At 40.6% G+C, this 22,525-nt stretch overlaps 1 pseudogene across 4 annotated transcripts; it reads right to left on the bottom strand.

Moving 5' to 3' along the window:
- Positions 1–15,314: 15,314 nt before the first annotated feature.
- On the bottom strand, positions 15,315–21,355 carry LOC148022392 (leucine--tRNA ligase, cytoplasmic pseudogene; annotated as a pseudogene). Of its 4 annotated transcripts, XR_015694490.1 has the most exons (3): positions 17,818–21,355; positions 15,804–15,849; positions 15,315–15,729 (listed from the first exon to the last, which is right to left on the bottom strand). The product of XR_015694490.1 is annotated as a leucine--tRNA ligase, cytoplasmic pseudogene, transcript variant X2 (transcript). The 4 variants fall into 4 exon arrangements; XR_015694491.1 differs by having other exon boundaries at positions 15,315–15,849; XR_015694492.1 differs by lacking the exons at positions 15,315–15,729; positions 15,804–15,849 and adding an exon at positions 15,856–17,332 and having other exon boundaries at positions 17,842–21,355.
- Positions 21,356–22,525: the final 1,170 nt, after the last annotated feature.

Genomic DNA, 22,525 nt, shown 5'->3' with positions numbered 1-22,525 from the left:
TTTCTTAGGAAAGATCTGCTTAACAGCCTCTTCATCTCCTGATGTACCATCTGTCACCTCGTTGGAGGAGTCAGTTATGACTTCGATGGATGTGGATCCATTTCCTTTTTGCGATCCATACAGCTTCAACACCGCTTTGTTGGGTCCTCTGCCTAGGGTTAGGGTTTCTTTGAACCAGTCCATACTAGCTCTTGCTTCAAAAAGCCAAGGTCTTCCCAACAGCATAGGGTATGAGGTCCCACAAGATTTTGGTTTGACCACCAGATATGTCAGCCAATAGTCTCTTCCTGCTAGGGTTGTTTTTACATATGGGAGGATGCCTAACGGTTTGACTCTCCTTTGGTCCGCCAATCTGATAAGCCACTGTGTAGGTTGAATTCCTTGCAATCCTAAGTCCTTCGTTGTCACATCCGTCATTATGTTTACTAATAATCCTCCATCAATCAATGCATCTAAAATGAAGCATCCTTCTATCCATACACTAATCTCTAGGGTTCTAGGATCTAGAAAGGCATTAGCCATATCTACTTCCTTTACAGGCTCTGGGGCCTTATTGGTCTTGGTCGCTGTTGAAGGAGCGATCCTTAGTCCACGTCTTCTTATCAAGATGCTTTTGAATTTCTTTCGATAGCTGGGAGATAACATCAGTAACTATCGGAATGTTAAGTTTGGTTTAAAAGTGTATAGGTCTTTGACCAAGTCATAATCTTTGATAGGCTCCACAGGCTTCTCTAGCCTGCTGGGGAATGGCGCTATACCCATTTTCATTTTTTCTTTTTCTTCTAATAATTGCAACATCGGCACCTCTTCTGTTTCTGGAGGTGCTTCTGTATCATCTATCTCCTGGGCCTCTGGTCCTGTCTCTGGGACTGTCTCTGTAGCTCTCTGTGGCGCTACAGTGCTCTGTACTACATTGTTATGTTCTGTACTGCTCTTCCCTCTGTTGGCAGGTGGAACTTCACAGTCTTGGCAGGAGAATCATTTTTGTTCTGAACAACTGGTTCCTTCTTCTTGGTGCGCGTAACAGCGGCAACTTCCAACTCTACCAAATTGGAGGCATGCTCTTGTACCTTCTGTTGGCTATCAGTGGCATTGGCCTTTACAGGGGCTGGACTCGAACAGTCCTTTGCAGTGTGGCCTTCTCCTTTGCATCGGCTACATAAGGGCTTGTAATCCATAGATCGTCTAGGGTTTGGACAATTCGGGGAGATATGTCCCCTTTCTCCACATCTATAACATTCCACCTCTGATCTTTGACCATCACCAGACTGTCGTCCTCTGTAACTTTGAGAGGGAAACCTCCTTGGAACAAAATTAGGACCAAACTCCCTAGGCTTTGGTCCAATATCCTGTGTTGTCATTTTGGATTCTAGCAAGTTAAATCTTGCATTTTCATCCTTCTGCCTTCGTTCATGCATCTCTTTCAGAGAGCAAATATCCTCTATATGGTTCTTCCGCAAATAGTAGGAACAGAAGGCTCCAGGAATGGTTGGTTTTCAGATACATTCAGTAGCTAAATGTCCCGCTTGATGACACTTTCCACACCATGTATTAGAGCGCATCACATCTCTTCCAGCTCCCACATGAGTGGATATATTGGCGGCATTCACCTTCAGCATCTGTAACTGCTCTGTAATCACATCCAGAAGCTCTTTCTTGATACTTGCAACTGAATTGGATAAGTAGTCCTTCAGATTTTCACCTCTTGAAGTGCTTGTAGTAGGGTTTTGGGAAGCTTCTATAGTTACTGCATACATTGGTTGGGTCAATCCAGAAGGTCCTCTGTTCTGGCTTTGATTCAAAGCTCCTGTTGAGACTTGGGGTTGTTGATTCCAATTGGTAGGGTTCCACTGTTGTTGAGTCGCCATTGCAGGAACTGTTTGAGTCCACTGTTGTTGTGGTTGAACTCTCATTTGAGGCACTATCGTCTGCAGTGACCACAGTGGATTAGGTGCATTATACTGCGGCACTGTTTGCATCTGGGGATAGGGGTAGGGAACTGTCCCTGGGACTGCATTTGGTGGGTATACCATTCTAGGCATGGGAGGAGGTAAGACTCCTCTTCCTGGAGTCATTGACAGCCTTGCTTCAACTTCGTCATACAATCTTGCACCTTCCACTGCACCTTGCAGATTGAATGGTCTTCTCAATTCCACGAACTTGCGACCTTCTAGTTGTAGGCCCCTAAGAAACACTCCTTTCTGGATGCCTTTGTCTAGATGATGGTTATTCCATCTCTTTAGGATGGATTCCATTCGCGAGACATAAGCTTCTACTCTTTCTCCAGAGGACTGACTTAGGTTCATGAACTCCTCTTGCATCCGTTCTTCAAAACCTTCACGCCTGAATTTAGTGAGAAATGCCAACTTCAGGTCATCCCATGTGCCAAAAGTTCTTGTTGCTTGTCTCTCATACCACTGAAACGCCGTGCCCTTGAAAGTGGTGGGGAATATTGCTAGCCAATGCTCAGGGGTTCTGGCATTGTTAGCCACACATGCTACCATGAACTCTACTGCATGACGATCAGGGTCTTCATTATACTCTCCCTTAAAAACTGGCAATGGGACTACATTTGCTGGCCTGTCATCAATATTTCTAGGATGAATCTGACTAGGAAGGGGACCTTGAGTTGCCATGGGGACTTCTGTAAAGAGTGCTTTTAGGGCGTCAAAGGAGGCTTCTGCTGTGAGCTCGTTCTCAGCTTTGATTTTTACCTTCTCTCTTGTCACGTACCTCTGGACTCGTTTTAACGCTTGCCTCTTTATTGCGTCATTCATCAGGGGGTTGGCTCCAACCAATTGGTCTGTACTCAACAGAATAGTATCAGAGAGGGCTTCAATCTCTCTGATGGATTCTCTGGCCAACATCTCTTCTACTTCCTTCTTTTCAACATCTCTGAATTCAGCTTTCAAACCACTATAGAGGGGAAGATATTCTGTTCTAAAAGTATCAAAACTCATTCTTCTTAGGATTGTTGTTGTGTCATTATAATAATGCCAGGTTCTGAGGGTTTCAACAGTGTATGTTGTGAAAAACACTCTGTCTACCAACTTCCAGTGGGTTGCTAATTGGACAAACAAAAGATTGTCAGTGCACCAAGCATCCCACATATCTTGCTGTTGAGCATCCACGAACAAATTCCAACTCTTTTCCTTCTTGTTTTCGTGAACCTCTACAAACCACGACTCCTGAAGCTTCTTCACAATCTCCCACTTGATGATGTCTGGAAACTTCTCAATGAATGCCAAATCTTCCATAGATGGTCATTCTCTTTGTTTCTACTCTTCAGTTTGTTCCCAAACAATTTACCACCAAGATGCAAGTTTATGCTGCTTCAATAGGAAGAGGAAATAGTCGACCACATAGAGTATGCATCACGATGGTGATATGTTTCCGCAATTGTGGGATGAACTTCTTGTGAAAAGTGGCTTTGATGATAAGAATATCCAACTCTTCAGTGGAAGAAGGAACTTCCTCTTCTTGGCAATGCCATTTCCTTCATTTTCAGCCTTTTCTGGTGCTTGTTGATGGCAAGTTTCCCCCGGCTGTGCACCAAAAACATGGAGCCCCAAAAGGAACACCAAGGAGAATGGAATTCTCTTGCAAGAAAATCTATCTTGTAATATCAACAAGCTTTTATTTCATTCTTTTGATCATCAAAACAAAGAAAACATCAATTCTTCACACAACATCATAGTAGACATCTCCCACAGATTTGATAGAATCAACCATAATCTTCAACATCTTCATAGAATCCATCAATAGAATAAAGAACAAAAAAGAATACACCATCTTTGAATGGAAATCAATCACATATTATTCATATTCAATGTCTTCATAGTTCTCTCTCTCAATCTCTCATATACAGTTACACTGTTTTGATAGAAATTGGCTCTCTCTGGCTCTCTCTCTCTCTCTCTCTCTCTCTCTCTCTCTCTCTCTCTCTCTCTCTCTCTCTCTCTCTCTCTCTCTCTCTCTCTCTCTCTCTCTCTCTCTCTCTCTCTCTCTCTCTCTCTCTCTCTCTCTCTCTCTCTCTCTCTCTATAGTACATCATCTCCTCACTACAATACTCTCATAATAACTCTCAATAATCATTCTTAGGTCGTGGATGCACCTCCCAAGATGTATGTCTGATATGAAGAGTCACCAGAGCCACTACAGTGTCTTTTCACAGCTCCCTACTGTCATTGTCACTGTCACTTAGTCTTCTCTTCAGTCTTTAGCAGCTGCTTCTTCCACTTGTTTTAGCTCTTTTGAACTTATATTCATCCTTTCCAAAGGTTAGAAAACTTTTCCAAAGTCACACATACATTCTACAGAACACTTACAGAAGGTCTACAAAACAGTTACAATATAGCACCAGAGCAGCTACAGTACAGTTACAGAGGAGAGACAAAGCAAAGACAAAGGCTCTACAGAAGGTCTACATAGGGTTACAGAAGGTCATCAGAACCTCATAACTCATACTCAAACCATTCCAAACTATCAAAAACTATTCAATAAGCTTCCAAAAGATCCCAATCTTCATCAATCATCAATCATGCTTCATACATAAGAAAATCAGAACAAAACAGAAGTTATACAGAAGGTATACAGAACTAATTAGAACCTATCAGAACATCATAGAGCTTCATATCTCCACTGAGAATCATCATGAACTTCCAAAACATAATCGATATCATCCAAAACACTCTCAAATACTTCCATTAACAACCATATACCACTCTAAATCCATCAAAAATCAATCATTCAGACCTCAAAAACAACAAAAATCAGTCAAAAATTCAGTCTTTTTCCACTCTTAACACGAGTAGAGCCAAAGGGGTTCCCCTTCCAAAGAAAGGCTACCTAACTCCCCGATAGTGTAGCTGTGCATAGGGTTGCTAGTATGGCAACCGTCTTGGCAATCGACAATGCAAAGCATCATGCCTGAATCTCCTGCAGTTGTTGGCACAAGGCCGGGATCTAGGATCGGGACATTCATATGGCAAATGGTTCCCTCCACAATGCACACACTACATGTGAGGTCGTACTATTGGCCTTTATATTGACTCCTGTAGTTTGGCCATCTTAGACTTGAGCTTTGCTATCGCTTGGGTCTAGTCGACACTCTTTCATTTATCTTGCTCACTAGGGGGCTACTCATTTGCTAAGTGTTATAGTTCTCTTAACATTTCTAAACATGTTTCTCCCTTGTTGTGTAGCCCTAGAGCTTCTCTCTCTGAACAAGTCATCCACTCGTATGGCCTCCTCAAAGACTCTTGCCAGCATGTCCCTTTGTAGGTTCGAGTTGCTTGCTAAGGCCTTATATAGTTCTTCATTGCAGATCTCGTTAATGAATATGGTGGAAACCACTCTCTCATTGGGTTGCTTAGCTACTGCAGGTATCCCCTTGTAGAGACTCCTCACATGTGTGACGTAGTCTTGTATGTCCTCTTTATCTCTTCAGCTGACATTCATCAGCTTAACAATGAGGTTATCGAAGTCCCTTGCCTCCTCTGAGAACCTCTTGATGAAGAGATCCTTTAGATGGATGAGGTTATTACGTTCAGCATTATCTAGATTGGTAAAGCAAGTCTGCTGCCCCTTGTCTCCCAAGCAAAGACTGAATGCTTATGCTCATCGATCAATATCCATGAGGTTGTTAGCCTCACACACCTACTCAAATTGCTTGACGAAGCTGTAGAGGTCATTGCCTGCTTGATATTTATCCAATTGCTTGGTCATTATGGGTATCTTCATTTGGCTCCTCGTATTTGGAGTGACTCCTGATCCCCCAACTAGCAATGATGCTACCAAGGCTGTCCCACTTTGCTTAGTGGTGGTGTTGTCCAATAATCACTCCCTAAATAGCTCGCTCATTATAAGGTCTACTTCTAAGGCTCTCTCCCTATCGACATTTGCCTCCCATTTTGTTTCTCCATGAGATGGCTAGGATCCTGTGAACCTTATTGAGCTCTCTCTCCTAGCACAACCTCTGAGTCCTTTGCTCTTGGCTGTTATAGCTTTTTATGCACTACAATGCTATCCTTTCCAGTCTCTCTTCTCCTCAAGGTTGACTATGATATCAATCGCTGGTCTTTCATGATGTATTATCCTTGTCTGTTGATCATATTGTGTGATAAGTCGTTGGATGTTATAGATACCCTACCACATTAAGGTTAAGGTCAAGGTCAAGGTCAAGGTCATTCTCATTTGAGCTAGCACTTGCCATGGTGGTTGTCTCTTGATCCACTAGTATTTCTATGAGGTCAACTAGCCTGGCTAAAGATGTGTCTCTAATCATGGCTAGTCCTTTCTTCCCTCAATCGTTAGATGGTTTTGTCTTCCCTAGACATTTGTTCCTGGTGTCTTGGGTCACTCATTTAGTTCCTGGGGTTGCACTTCTACTAGTGGGTTCATTTTAGCTTAATCCCCTTTAGCGTGTTCCTTGTTAATCTAGTCATCTACAAATGTACACACGCTTATATGCTTGAGTAGTATAACTTGATGTGAACTATGCAAAATCAGACTTTTCAATTTTCACATGAGCTTAAGTGTCTATAATACAAAGTGTAACCCTCAATGAATTCAATCACATCCAATCAGTTTCATGTCTTCGTAACTTTTTCATGCAGATTGTGATCACTCCTAACACTCGATTTTGGGTCCCTAAAGGATTGTGATAGGTGGTCTAATGGGTGTTCAATCTAGACGATCAACATAGGTCTTTACTACGGGTAAGCAGCCAATGGTCATTCATTTCAGTCACTCTTAGACTGTTAGGTCAAAGTTTTGAGTACAAACAACTCCATGGTCTCATCTGTTAGTCTGGATTCCAACTTGGGCTACTGGACAGCTAGTTGTAGGTCCTAATAGGTCTAGAGTGGCCAAAAATGGTCAAATTTAGAGTTTTGGACCATTAAGGCCAAAAACGCTTCAAAAATGCACTTTTCTTAATCACATGATTAAGGAAAGGGCCAAAGAGAGTTTTCCATGTGTACAAGAATATGGTATTCTTGTCTCCTCCTTTTTGGGGATAGTAGAGTCCACTTCATGATTCTCTCCTCCCTTTTAACCAAAATCTCCAAAGTCTGACATGTTTTGGTAGTCCTGAAGTCTTTATTTACTTATAAAATCTAACAAAGGACATGATAAAGATGTTGTGAAGTTAATAATGACTTTTTTGAAAGTTGGAAGCTTTTGGCACCCAATATATTTTCATTACTCTTCTTAATATTCCTTTTTAGTTCATTCGCGTTTCTGAGTGAGCTTCTTTCTCTGCGAATTCAATCTAAGCGTGTCATCCAAAAGGTGTCCTTCTCGTTTAATAAACTCTTGCACCGCTTGTACTCAAGGAGCTTACGGAAATTGGGAGCTCAAAACCTTTTTCCTAAATGATTGGGTTACCATACTACCCTCTTGCAAGAGCTCTCACAAGGTGAAAAGAAGAAAAAGAGAGGATACAAAACATCACTAGAAGAGATGCATCATTGCTTTCAAAATTATGCATGAAGGGTGGTTTGTTAAAGTGCAACATGTTTACATGGCCAAGGATATGCACTTGCCTCCAAACAAACGTGTTTGCCAGCATACACATTGTAAGTCTTAAGTTGATAACGTATATGATATTGTTTTCATTTAAGCAAGTACTAATATCGAATTCTTGGTTGTAGATATATTTTCATCAACAAGTACTGAATGGCAACCTATGGAGAGCTTGAGTGGAACTTTCAATGCAATTCATAAGGCATTTTTAGATATTATATATGATGATGAGAGCATTGGTTCTTGTAGTGAGAGAAGAATTTGTATATATTATGCACAGTATGTTGTTCCCTCTAGAGAGGGTACATATGAACATATCGAGGATTTGCCATTGCCAAGTCTCTCATCTCTAATTTGGGAGATTCTCAAGATAAGGTAATGATGCATAGTTCTAAATTCAAAATATGTCAAGATATTCAAAAGTCCATGATAACTAGAAGGATCTCAAGAAGAATATGCATGTCATGGTTTATATACCCTTACATATATTTGTGGATTTCTTCAAAATAGCAAATCTACAAAGGAAAAAGGTATCTTGGCTAAGTAGAAATTTTGCAAAAGCGAAACTAAACAACATTATAGGAAGGCTTTGGAAATCTAGAGAGTATGACCATAAGGGCGATACCATGCTTAAAAATCCCATTTTTTCTCATATCTCGGGCATCTAGAACCCGATTTAGGCAAGATAAGAGTCTAACTTGGGGTTTTGGTGCGCTCCAAACGCAATGGCAATGTCAAATCTACCAAATTCTGATCATAGAATGTTTTGCAATAGATTTGAGTTGATTTACAGTAAGAAAATGTCATGCTCTTAGCTTATGTGATGCTCCTGAGGCTTGGTGTTTGATGCCCAAATGCTTTGGGGATGTTTGTCCAATGTTTTGAGATGATTTGGGACTTGGTTTGAGCTTCCATAGCTTGATTTATGCAGGGATTTATTGTTGTACATTGTTTGGGCAACAAGTTTTTATTAGGGACAACTTATGCATAATGCTCTTTGTTGACATTCGGGTGTCCTGTTGGATGTATTGATGCTTGGTCCTCATGGTTTATTCCCGAATATGCTATTTGAGAGATATTGAGCCTTGATTTGGATGCAGACACTTCATTGTTGGTTGGGATTTATGCTACCTTGGTTGACAAGTTATTTTACCTCCAATTTGATTATACCTATGGTCTACAGGTGCTCCTGGATGCTTCTTGAGCAAAGAGTAGAGCTCAATTCTTGGTTCATTGTCATTTTCTTTGTAGTTGGCATTTCACTTGACAAGGTTTATGCCCCGTGCTACCCATTATGGGACTAATGTCTAATGTGGATGCTTTTGGGTTCAACTGCAGTATGGAAAATGTTTGGGCTTGAATCGACTTGCATTTGAGAATTTTGTGGAGCAGTTTGCATTTGGTCGGCTTATCACTTATACAGCTTGGATGCTATTTGGCCCTTAATGCCCCAATTATGGATCTTGGATTTACTTGGATATAAATACATGTTTGAGCAGTGCTTGCTCCATTGTCTTGGCAGTTGGTTATTAAGCTTTCATTGTTCATTGATGCTTGGTTCTTTGCGGGTTACTCCTTGATCAGTGGACTTCTTGACAGTGCTTGGGTTTAGCAGTTATGGCTTTGTTGCTTCTGTATTGCCTAGCTTCTATGCTAGTTGGGTTGCTTTTGCCCATACAGGTCAGAGAGCAGTTGCTCTTGATGCTTACCCAGCTATGCACTTTGTCTACTGTCATGTACTTTACAGAGCCACTTATTTGGATGTTGTTGTACAGATACTTGGGCTTTTCTTGAAGGTTTACTCTTGTAGGATTTTTTGCCTCTTGCTAGTCTTGGCTTGACTTGGCTTTTTCCAGATGGCATTATGTATTGCAGAGCTATGCTTGTGCATATGGTTATGGGCTGATTTCATGGCTAAATACCGTATGCTCTTATGACTGATGTCTTATGCTTTACCGTATTGTGGTTGGTTATGTCATGCAGATGGCTACGACTCTTCTTCATGTGGGAGCTTTTGCATCTTTGGTTGATGCCTTTATGTCCTCTCGTCCATTGAGGTTTCATGAGCCTTTGCAGCATGCTTCTACCACTGATGTACTTGCAAATGATTGTCTTTATGAGCAAGTTCCCTTTGTTGGGACAGTCCACGACTCAAGCTCCGTGGATGCTATGGATAGCCCTATTCATAATGAGTTGGATTTCTTGTCATCTTCTACAGGTTCTTCAGTTACAGATGTTGTATGCTTCCATTGTGGAAATCTTGGGCATGTTAAAAGAAAATGTTTTAGACGGATTAGAGAGCAGCAGAGACAGAGACGGACTCAACATGAGCAGAGAGTCAGCGATGCAGCAAGTGTTACCACTCTTTCTAGTGGTGAGGTACATGTGGTTACCCATGATGATGCAGTAGAGCATGTACTCTTGTCATCTTGTTTTCCTACAACTTACTTACTTAGTGATCAAGCCTATACCTTTGATTGGCTTTTGGACTCTATGGCATCTTGTCATGTTACCCCTCATAGAGCATGGTTCTTTTCTTATAGGGAGGTTGATGGATGTATTGATTTGGGCCTTGAGCAGACTTATACTATTGTTGGTGCAAGGGACATACACCTAGCTTTGCCTAATGGGACTTCTCTTATGCTCAGGGATGTTTTACATGTCCCCATGCTCACGAAGAGCTTGATTTCTATCAGCCAGTTACATGATGCATTAGGGCCAAAAATGTTTCAAAAATGGCACTTGTAAGAAAATGATTAAGTTACTAATTAGTTGAGGTAACCCTCCAAATTTGGCCATTCATATGTGATTAATGAGAGAATTTATTATTCATTTAAGAGGTCAGTCATTAAATGCCTAAGGACGTTAACTCATGTCAGAGGTCACTTTTCAGCCATTATTCTTTCTTTTTGAATATTCTACTATCACGTTTCCCACAAAATCACGCTTCTTTTTTCGTTTGCATTCATTTGAATCATCGTTCTCTCCTCTTCACTTTGTTTCTTAGTTCTTAAAGCAGATTTTACTCTGTCGTAAAATTTCTCACCAAAATCACGTCCGATTCTTACCAGCAATCTGCATTGGTCTCCCTTCGTCTCCTTTCACAAAATCTTGAGAAGGTGATCAACAATCAAAAGAGTCTCTTCACAGAGGATCAATACCACTTACTTGCCGATTGAGCTATAGAGATATGGTCCTCCCATGGACCTGAGATGAGATCATCTCGTTAGTTTTCAGTAGACCCAACTAGGTTGGGACATCCAAGCCGCATCTTTACTTCGACCCCTAAGACATCCATTCTATAAGATTTTGTTTCAACTAAATCCAAGTTTTTTCTTCAATCTCTTCAATTTGATTCATAAGAAAATGGGTAAAATAGTCCCACGGTGTTAATACAAATTGATAGGGATAGATATACTAAGGATAATCCTTAAGCTAATAGAATAGAAAGTGAAAATTTTCACCTTAATCTTGGCACTTGAAAATAGAATTTCTTCATTATACAGTGTTGTAATATCAACTTTTTAACAAGCACTAATGGATAAGACAAGGATAATATATTAGAATTAGAAGAAATGAAGTACTTTGATTTCTGGGAGACAAAAATATTTACCTAGTAATAGATTAAAAACGTTTATTATTCAAATTTTAGTCTCTTAAACTATAAAAAACATTAAACAAGTAATAGATAGAAGTATCAGTGATATTGTGTATCATATCAACTTTAGGACTAAGACGATTTTCTTGTGTACAGGATGCTTCGAAGAATATGAAGGATACAACTTCTTACTTGATATTAGCTCTTGGGAGTCTTTTTCTCATCATACCCTCAACTATGATTAGCACTATGGGGTTTCAAGTTTCAATATCCTCAATTGTGATTCTTATTAGCACTATCAGATTTCAATACCTAAATGGTGGCTTGATGTCATGTGATGATACTACTCATGCTATCATATTCTAGCAAATCTCTTAAGATCTCTTCCCTTGATTTATAAGAAGAAATAAAAAGGACTTTACTCTATTTCTTTCTCTCAGAACTCTGATTCTAATGCAGACTGATTTTATAATTAAAAGCATCACTACATTATTGATGCTTTATCCTTTTATATCTTTTTTCAAATGTAATATATCTCAATTCTACAAAAAAATGACCATCAAAATAATCTTTGTGATTATAGATCTCCTTTACTCTATAGCATTCATAATCTTATTTATTTTTTAAAAATAGTTTAAAGAGTATTATATGATGTTATACAAAGTTTTCTACATGAAATAACATGAACTTTTGACAAGTCAATGACGTTAGATAAATAAATTATTAATGGAGTCATTTATATAATAATATAAATTGTTGATAAATCAATGGAGTTGAATAAATAAGTCATTAATAGTCAAATTCTTATATGAAACCCATGATAATAGATATAATTATTCAATATCTCTTCAATCTTTTTCTATAGCTCAAAAGAATAGAATATACTATTTAGTAAAGATAAACTATATTTCATAACTCTTCAAGAAGATGCCCTCTCTAAAATAAAAATATTTTAGTAAATTGATAGAATGATTAGCAAATAATTTATTAAAAGTATATATTATCTCAAAAATATATAACTATTCACCTCAAGATGGCCTTCCCCTTTCCCTTCCCCTCAAGACCATTCGTGGAAGTGAGCCTTCCAAGCCAAGGAGAAAGAATATATATTGCATTTTATTATAGCTTGATTTATAAAGGCATCTTTTTGTGGATTAAGGGGGAGCATATTATCATGCTTTGTAATCCAATATGGCATTGAGGGGGGGGGGGGGAAGGGGACAAGGTATTGAGAGTATATACATGTGAATCTTCCTAATGCTAGAGAGGATAAGAGGAGCTGAGTGGGAATGGTCTTGAGGGAAAGGGAAAACCCTAACCCAAAAAAATCACAAAGAAATCACAAAAAAAGGCCATCATGATATGGCGTGAATTGGGGGGGGGGGGGGGGGGTGCGTGATGACCCAACCCCCCTATTCGCGCCATATCATGATGGCCTATTTTTTGTGATTTTTTAATACTTTTTTCGGGTTAGGGTTTTCCCTTTCCCTCAAGGCCACAAAAAAATAGGGGAGTTAAGTGTAAATGGTCATGATGGCCTTTCCCTTCCCCTTCCCCTCGAGATTTAGTGAATAAGGAGAGTTGAGTGTGAATGGTCATGATGGCCTATTTTTTTGTGGCCTTGAGGGAAAGGGAAAACCCTAACTCCAAAAAAGTATTAAAAAATCACAAAAAATAGGCCATCATGATATAGCGCGAATAGAGGGGTTGGGTCATCCCCCCCCCCCCTTCACGCCATATCATGATGGCCTTTTTTTGTGATTTCTTTGTGCTTTTTTTGGGTTAGGGTTTTCCCTTTCCCTCAAGACCATTCCCACTCAGATCCTCTTATCCTCTGGAGCATTAAAAAGATTCACATGTATATACTCTCAATACCTCTCCCCTCCCCCCCCCCCCCCCCCCCAATGCCATATTGGATTACACAGCATGATAATATGCTCCCCCTTAATCCACAAAAAGATGCCTTTATAAATCAAGATATAATAAAATGCAATATATCAAGCTATAATAAAATGAAATATATATTCTTTCTCCTTGGCTTGGAAGGCTCACTTCCTTAAGCAGAAGAGGATCTAGATTGATTTGTTGGTTAATCAAGTACTCTAAGGGAGATTGGAACCTTGCTTTGTCCTTGTCATCATTGTTGCGCCTGAGAAAATGACAGGAAGAGTAATTTAAAAAACTATTCACTGGTATGGTCGATACGACATGGAGAGGATAAGTTGATATGACGCGAGAGCAGCAAAGCCAAATTTTCCCAAAGTCCTATTCGTGATGTATCGTGGAGCAGCTCATACGGCACGAGCATAGCAAAGCATAATGTTTGGTACTATACTTCTCACTCCATATCGTGGATGACTTGATATGGCATGAGAGTGGCACAACAAAATCTCCGTAGAGGTCCTCCTCGCTCCGTATCGTGAAGGAGTAAACATGCGCATGCAAAGTACACCCCTCCCCCCTGTAATGACTTATTTTTTGTGAGACCTTCAAACCATTAAAAAATTCAAAAAAAATCATAAGGTTATAAGGCTTTGAAAAAAAATTAAAAAAATTTTAAGAATTTTTTTAGCTCGTTTCCTATTTTAAAACTATTTTTTAGCAAAAAAGACCAAAAAATCACCCAAAAATAGCATATCATGATACAGCACAAAAAAGGGGTGTCTCTTTTTTGCACCATATCATACAAGGAACACTCCTTTTTCGTGCCATATCATGATATGCTATTTTTGGGTGATTTTTTTGTGATTTTTTAGGCTCTTTTTGCTAAAAAATAGTTTTAAAATAGCAAACGAGCTGAAAAAAATCTAAAAATTTTTCAGAGACTAATAGCCTTATGCAAAAATTTTTGGAATTTTTTTTATGAGTTTAAGGTCTCACAAAAAATAAGTCATTACAGGGGGGGGTTGTACTTTGCACGCGCATGTTTACTGCTCCACGATACGGAGCGAGGACTCCTACGGAGATTTCGTTGTGCCACTCTCGCGCCATATCAAGTCATTCACAATATGGAGCGAGAAATATAATACCAAACATTATGCTTTGCCACGCTCGTGTCGTATCAGCTGCTCCACGATACGGCGCGAATAGGACCCTGTGAAGATTTGGCTTTACTGCTCTCGCATCGTATCAACTTATCCTCTCCATGTCGTATCAACCATACCAGCGAATAGTTTTTTATTACTCTTCCTATCATTTTCTCAGGCAGTAGTAATAACAAGAACAAAGCAAACAACTGCCAAGGTTCCAATCTTCCCTAGAGTACTTGATTAGCCAACAAATCAAGGATATTTCTGATAGATTTTCAAGAATGTTGACTAAAACTGACCTGCAAAAGAAATGCTAGCTTGCAGCAATTCTTTCTCTTTAGAAGGCAGTTGAAGACTTTGTTATTGACTTTATGAATTATCCTTACATTGTTGCTGCTCATGCTCATATGATCACCCTAATGAACAAAGATTTTAATATGATTAGTAGAATAAGGTACCAAGGATGATGTTTGCAAGAGAAAAATCAATATACTTAGACCTGTTAATTATAAGAGAATGGGTGAGGTGTATGGACAAATGGTTATCAATGTTTCTTACACTTCTGAGGAAGAGGACTATCTTAGCATATCTCATGAGGACAAGTCCATGCTAGTTGTAAAAAGGATATTTAATTGTTAGATTCTGTAGTTTATTGTTGCATAAGGTAAGGCATTTTGACTCTCAAAAATTTTAGTATAGCTATTGATTGCAAATAACACGCCTTTATTTTTGCTATTAGCTTTAGGACATTGATTGCATCTCTTAGCCAATAAATCTCTAAAATTATGTGTATTGTTGATCCACTATTATCAATGGAATTTTTTTCAAGATTTGGTTCAAATATAGCAATGTCTTTCAAAGCTTTTGATTCCATCACAACTACCATATTTTTTTTCATTACATCGGATACACTCACCAAAGAAATCATCCTCATGAACTCTCTAAGTGGTATACATGGCCAAGGAAGAATATAGGTTGAATGGAATACTGCTTGCTTTTTGGTTAATTATTTATTTTATTTGATTGTCTATTTTAGCTACATGTTTCCATTTGCAGTGCTAGCAAGCTCGTGACTACCTTCTTGGATACCACATATGAGGATATTGTTGATCCTAAAAAACCATATAACTCTCTCTAACAAGAAGTACCATCACAAAGTTACAAAGTCATATACATATACTTGTGGAAAGAGAGTGCTTTTCAAATGTCTGCAGGACAATAGATTCAAAGATACTCAAGATAGATAGAGTGAATGTAAGTCTCTCTCATATTGTTGGTTTTTTTAGGGACCCTTTTTTAGTTTACCAACTTGTTACATTTTTCTCGTAGTGCTAAGATTACCCTAACTCATATATACAGTGGATAAGGGAGCAATGTATTGAGTTGATTTTGGATAGGGTAATCACACTAATTAATTCTGATTCCCCTCCACAAAGCCACAAAACATGCATAATAAAAGAACCTCCACAATCTTATCAGCATAGATAATGTCTGCGAACACCTTATGAATCGCATGAAAGGTCCCACTTAAGCTTTCCATAGGTTGCCATTCCGTACTTTTTGACAGAAATATATCTACAACCAAGAATTCATTATTAGTACTTGCTTAAATGAAAAGAAAAAAACAACGTTATCAACTGAAGTCTTACAATGTGTTTGCTGCGAAACACGCTCATTTGGAGGCAAGTGCATATCCTTTGCCATGTAAACATGAAGTAAAGAAGATCAATCATTTAATATAAAATTAAGGTTGAAAATATCCCAAAATGTGGACAACGCCAATTAATTTTCAATTTGTTGAACTACATATGGCTGAAAAGTTAGAAGGCTATGAAGGCTAGTTTGAAGACTAGACAACAATTATGCACTTTTCTCAATAGTTGGAAGACAAATAAACCATAATCAACCACAAGTGACCTAAGTTGGATACTCATCTGCAACTAGCAACAACATCTAGGACACCATCTAGAGTAAGCAACCTAATCAAGGGCCTAAAATTGAGCAAGCAACACCCAGTTCTCACCAAATCAAGGCATGCAACTATTGTTTGGGCAATTTAAGGGCAAGAAAACCAAAATATCTATCCTGATTCTCTCTTATCCATGTATGATGCATGAGCATTCTACTGAAGAAAATGGTTGTCTCAAGCCTCAATTTTAAGGCAAGTGTTGCCATCAGAATTTAAATTATCCCAAATCTTAAAAACAAGAATGAAGATATGCATGGCTGCCTTGGGATGCATGCATGCATGGCTGCCTTGGGATGCATGCATGCATGTCACATCAATGCATGGAAACTATTGCTATAAATTCAATCGGTGACAACAAATTGAAAGGTCTATGGTAGTGCTGAATTTCATCCAACAGCATAAGACTCAATTTGGCTCCGCGAGCACCCAAATGAAGGGGCAAATTGAGAATTAGGCAAATAGCTGCAAGTTGTTCCAAATTTGCAAGGGATTGAGCCTTGATTTGCTGAGATCGAGGGAGATTTCAATTGACAAAACTTGGAGGAATTTCAAGTTCTCAACCTGCTCTTCCCAAATTCAAAGCTTCAATCCTTCGTTGTTGAAGCACCCAACAATCAGCAGGCTGGCCATAAATGCAGCCACCCGGTTGATTCACTAAAATGGCCACTGAAAACGCACATCAAACAGTACCTAAGCATGATATGCACAACACTGGCAGTAACTTCATTTTCAAAGACTACAAGGAAGCCATCTTCTGGTGCAAATGCATTGGAGACATTACTTAAGGTTGAAAGAAAGAAAACTACATTCTAGTGCTTTATCCTTAGGATTTACAACTACTGAAAAATCCCTTTCTTTCTCAGCTCACTTGACAGGCTTTCTTTCTCAGTTCACTTGACAGGCTTCCAGCCCTGCACTATGAAACAATCCTACTCTGCTCCTGTGTCTGTTCAACAAGCACTCGTATTGGTCATCAGTGTCTACTGATACTGATATTGATCATCAGGGCTAGGTGAAGTGAACTCTCCAATTGTACAGTTGATTTGTTGGTTTTTTTGGGTAAAGACCTGCATGATTTCCTCAACCCCAGGCATTTAATTCATGTAATTTACACATATACAAGGGGCCTCATATTCAGAGTGTACTTCTGTATGTAATTCTTGTGTATGGGAGCAAAAGAGATCAGTTCGAAAGCAAAAACTCTTGCAACTGCAGTGAACAAGAACACAAGTTGATATTAGTATACAGCCTTGCCCATCACTGCAATTAATCTAACAATCTTATGATGCTACTATTTAACTATATAATAACAAATAAGAAGGCTTGACCAACAATCTGTTGGGACCAGCACAGAAATAAACTACACTAGCTTAGTTGTAGAATATATTCATTTTGGTGGTAGATTGAAAGGTGAGGACTGGATATGACATGTGGTATCTATTGCAATTACTGCACAACAAAATGGGGCTGTGATTCATGGATAATGTCATTATGAAGAAAATCCTCTGCATGGTTGCTAGCAGATTCAACAAGCAACAGTTTGAATTCACATAGAACGTTGCATTAGAATAGCAGCATTATAATAGCAGCAAAAGAGGGGTGTTAGCTCACAAAAGAGCTACAAAAGAAAAGTATTATGAAAAAAATAAAATTGTGTCAAAATTGCCTACATTTCCTGAGAAAAGAAATTGTACCAAAGCCGAGATCTGTATCCTTGCCTAGCTGCTCTTGTGGAACTTAGTTGCCAGTCAAGAGTCCTTGCAGGGCCTCTGAAACTTCATTCTCAGTTAAAAATATTGGCACTGGATTTCCTGGCTCAGGAGGAGACTGCTGCAAGATTGATATGCGAGGCCCAACCAAGGAAGATGCATCCACATCCGAATGCAGCACAATCACCATTTTTTCCAGATTCAGCTGTCTCTTTATCAAATCCTGATTTTGTTGAAGGACTTCCATCTCCTGGAAGGGCAAGTTCAAATCAAGTGCATGAGACCCAACGACAATGGCTTCATCTTTCTTGAACTTGATAAAAGAGGAGCACAACTTCTTTATCTTTTTTATGTCCCCCTCTTGACCAACAACCGGATTGCTTTGCAATTCATTGAAAATGTCTGCATCTGAGGCAAAGCTTTGTGTCTCACTATCGAAATGTCCCTTCAGAACATTCAAGCACTCCTCTTTCCAACCATCATACCTCTCAGCCACAAAGATCACCCCGATGGTAGGTTTAGGACCAACAGTAGCAGGTGCCTTGCCTTTCTTTACAGTTGTCTGCTTTTGCAGCAGTTTCCTGAAACTTGTAATGGAATCCTGCAAATATCTATTAGCCCGCTCCAATGTAAAATCAGGAGGATCTGCCGTGGGCCACCCACCTTTCACTGCAAATCCCATTTTGTTCAATATTGTTGACCACACGTGCTCTGCATAGTGTGGGCAGATTGGAGTTAATAGGCGTGTCTGTACATCCATAAACCTCAAAATTAGATCCTTGTTCATTCCATCCATCCCACAAGCAAGGCGATACTCATCTCGGGCTGTTTGCAAATCATAGAACCCTGTTTTCAGTGCTTCCCGAAACATCATGGACTCATAATTCTTCTCTGTTACTTGTAAAGCAATATTGATTTGATTCTCAAATACTTTATCTGCAAAGCTGGTTGCAGGTCCTGCTCTTAAATCAGCAGCTACAACTTCTTTCATCCAAGCCAACTCTTTGGTCAACCGCAGGATTGCAGCATTTGCTGTATCAAAAACAAAATTAGCATCATCCATGAGGTCTCCTGCATCTGCCAAAGCAAACCTGGTGGCATCAGCTGAAAACTCTTCAGTGGCCTGTCTCAAAGTTCTGAAGTTCCCAGTAGACTTAGACATCTTCTCCCCGTTAAGCATTAGAAAGCCATTACACCTGAAGGCTCTGGGCCACTTCTCCTTGGGGAACATTGCTGTGTGGTTGTAAATGGAAAAAGTCAGATGGTTCTGTATGAGGTCTTTCCCAGACACACGAATGTCAAAAGGATACCAGTACTCAAACTCCTGCTTCATCTGGTCCAGGTAGTCCTTGGGGATTTCTGTGACAGGGTATGGACCGCGTCCAAAAATGTAATCCCAAACTTCATCAGACAACTGTTCAGGCTTGATGGGATCGTTCTTCTTTCCATAAATATCCCCACCTTGCAGCAAATGAGCTACAGTGTAGTAGGCCATGTAGATTGTGGAATCAGAAAGTGACTCTATCAAGAACTGTTCGTCCCAAGGCATGCGTGTCCCCAAACCAAAGGATCTTGAGCATGCCCACTGATTAAGCCAGCCAACTGTATGCTCAAAACCATGCTGCGCCTCTTCACTGTAAAGCTGCATGCGCAACAGGCATTCCTCAACCTTCAATCTCCACTCAGTTTCACCATAGGTCATGTACCATTGATCTGTTAATGCAACAACACATTCATCCCCAGATCTGGACATTACTTTGCTCTCGGGCTCACTGTATTTCACTGCCTCTCCACTTTCTAGCAGCATCTCCCTGATAAGCGGTTTTGCATCCTGTACTTTGGCACCCTTGAACGGACCAATCAGCATTGTACCCTCTGTGAATCCCTTCAAGTATGTCAGTTTCTTTGCCTCCGCTAATAATTCTTTGTCATTATGGCTTTTGATTTTCATGTCTTTGCACACCTTCTCTGCAGATATGTCCCCAAATCCAGGTATGTTAATGATGGGAATCACCTCAAACGGAAGCACCCATTCATCTCTAATGCTGAACTTTGCACGGTAAGCAGGCTTATTTTTCAGATCAGAGAGAGCCATGTAATCATCCGGTGAGTCACTTGGCACACTTGTAACTATACCTGTTCCCTTGTCAAGCAATATAGAGGACATGGGAAGAGCATACACAGTTTCATTCAAGGAAAGTGGTGCCTTCAGGGGAAGACCAATCAGGTCGCGGCCCAGTAAATGCAACAAGCATGTGGGCTTCTCAGGCACCCGAGACAGAGTTTGAAATGCTAGGTTACGAGCAGCTCGGCTGGTCACTATAAAAACATCACTCTCATTGATTTCAAAGGCACCATACTCTCCATCAGGGAGCACCCAACAATTAGTTTGTCCATACATCGTTTCTGGCCGCAGAGTGGCAGCTGCCAAAAACACATTCTTGCCTTCCAGTGCTTGCAGTTTCCCATGGAAAGGAGGCCTGACCTGTAGCTTGATGAGAGTATACTCTTGGGGCTGAACACCTTCACCAGATGACCGATCATGGTCAGCGCAAGGCTGTCCATCAAGAGGAGAATAGATGGCATACCGAAGATCCTTGACCACCTTCCCTTGCTTCTTCAGGGTCCGAAACTGCCATCTCACAAATGAATCATAGTAGGGGTTCATTTCTGTTGTTATGAAGGAGCGGCGCCAGTCCACACTGACACCCAAGGCCTTCAGATCTTCCACGGCAACAGCTGGAAAGTACATCAACCAGTGCGCTGGATCCTGAAACCGTGGAATTTCTTCTGGCGGTATACCCAGAGACTGCATGATCTCCCATTGATAGACCTGAGTTCCGGTTTTGGCTGCAGCTTTGGACTTCTTGCTCTTGAACTTCTCCTTGACGGCACCATCTGCTGCCGCATCCTCGGCCTTTTTCTCCTCTGTCTTCTTCTTCTCCTCCTCGGCGGGTGCAGCATCGCCATTCTCGACCCGAGTAGGAAAGACAGGAGGTTCTCCGAACTCGGCGATCTCACGGACAAGCTTGTCAGCGCAGGCCTTGATCGGCATGCCGGTGCAGTGGAAGCCGAAGGGAAGCAGGACATTACGGCCCTTGAGGCGGTAGAAGGCGGAGGCGAACTCGAGCTTGGAAAAGGAGAAGGCGTGGCCGAGGTGAAGGGCCCCGTTCATGTAAGGGTAAGGGAAGTTGCCGAAGAACTTGTCGCCGGGGGCAGGGGGCTGGGGCGGCGCATCGATCTCGAAAACGCGAGCTTCCTCCCATCGCCGCTGCACATCTTCCTGAATGCGCAGGAGCTCGTCCCTACGGGCGTGGCTCTCCTTCTTCTGCGTAGCCATGGCGGCTGCTGCAGAGCGGCTGAATGTGGTGCTAGGGTTTAACCTGATGCTGCTGTCCTTCACACTAGAACAGAGTCGGCCGAAACAGTGTGTGTGCGCGCTTCTTCTCATGCATCTCATGTCCCGTGTGAACACGCGCGCTGTTTCGCCATTTACAAAATCTGATATGTATTGACAAAATCTCTCTCTCTCTCTCTCTCTCTCTCCGATGTAAAGAGAGTCTGCACTAACCGTTCCGCACCCTCTAGGGCCTCAACCTGTCAGATCTACCTTCTTCACACAAATATGGTGAGGAAGGCCACAAGAGCATCTACAACATGGGCGATCGATGGGTCTTACAAGTATACAAGGTGAACATACTTTTTATCTATTAAGTGTACATTTTGACCCCTCTCCTCGCATTTATGTTTAATAAGGCACTAGTGGAGGGCTTCCCATTATAAGAGGACCATGCATACCATTGTTCCTATCCATAATCTTGGAGATTCTCTAGATCCATGCAATTACATTATTATTATGATGGGCCACACATTCTCGGAGCATAATGTAGGCAAGGTTGAGTGACTATGATGAGAGAGGGAGATTGAGAGCTACATGACATGCTAGATTCAAATAGAGGTTTTCGACACTACAACAAAATCTTCACCTCGAGAGGTATGATCAAGCAAACAAAAGCCAGGAAGAAGAGACTCTAATGCTTCTTTTGGGCTTTTGCAAGGGTCTTGATCTCTATTGTGCTTTATGTTTGAAGTGCGCGGATCAAAGAGAGAACGAAGCTTCAATGGTGGATGCTATGCGAGAGAGAGAGAGAGAGAGAGAGAGAGAGAGAGAGAGAGAGAGAGAGAGAGAGAATGACACAATGTGTGGGTACAATAGTATACCTCTTTTGGTTTTTTGGATAGGTATATAATACATAGAGTACAATGTCAAGTAAGCAGGCTCAGTGGTCAAGTACATTGCCCTTTATTCCCAACAACCTCCCCCCTAAAGGCAATGTGCCCAAAGGTAAAGGAAAAAGAATCAGCTAAGTCTAAGTATGTACAAAGCTGAAGAGACTATACCTATCCAATCCCCATCATCTGTCACCGCTCTACTGGAAGACCCTTCGTGAGAAGGTCTGCAAGGTTATCAATCAGTGTGTACCTTGACCAGCTCAATGCTCTTGCTGTCAAGTACCTCCCTGATGAAATGATACTTCACATGTATGTGCTTTGTCTTTGCATGAAAGATAGGGTTCCGTGCTAACATGATAGCACTCCAGCTATCACAGTGGAGGTTAGGAACCTTGGTAATACCAAGCTCAACAACAATCAAACATGACAGCCATAAGGCCTCTTTGCATGCCTTAGTGAC

Source organism: Lygodium microphyllum, chromosome 17, assembly GCF_053477565.2.
Source record: "Lygodium microphyllum isolate KBCC chromosome 17, Lygodium_microphyllum_v1.1.10, whole genome shotgun sequence".
In the NCBI taxonomy this organism is placed as follows: Eukaryota; Viridiplantae; Streptophyta; class Polypodiopsida; order Schizaeales; family Lygodiaceae; genus Lygodium; species Lygodium microphyllum.
This window is presented reverse-complemented; position numbering and strand designations above follow the sequence as displayed.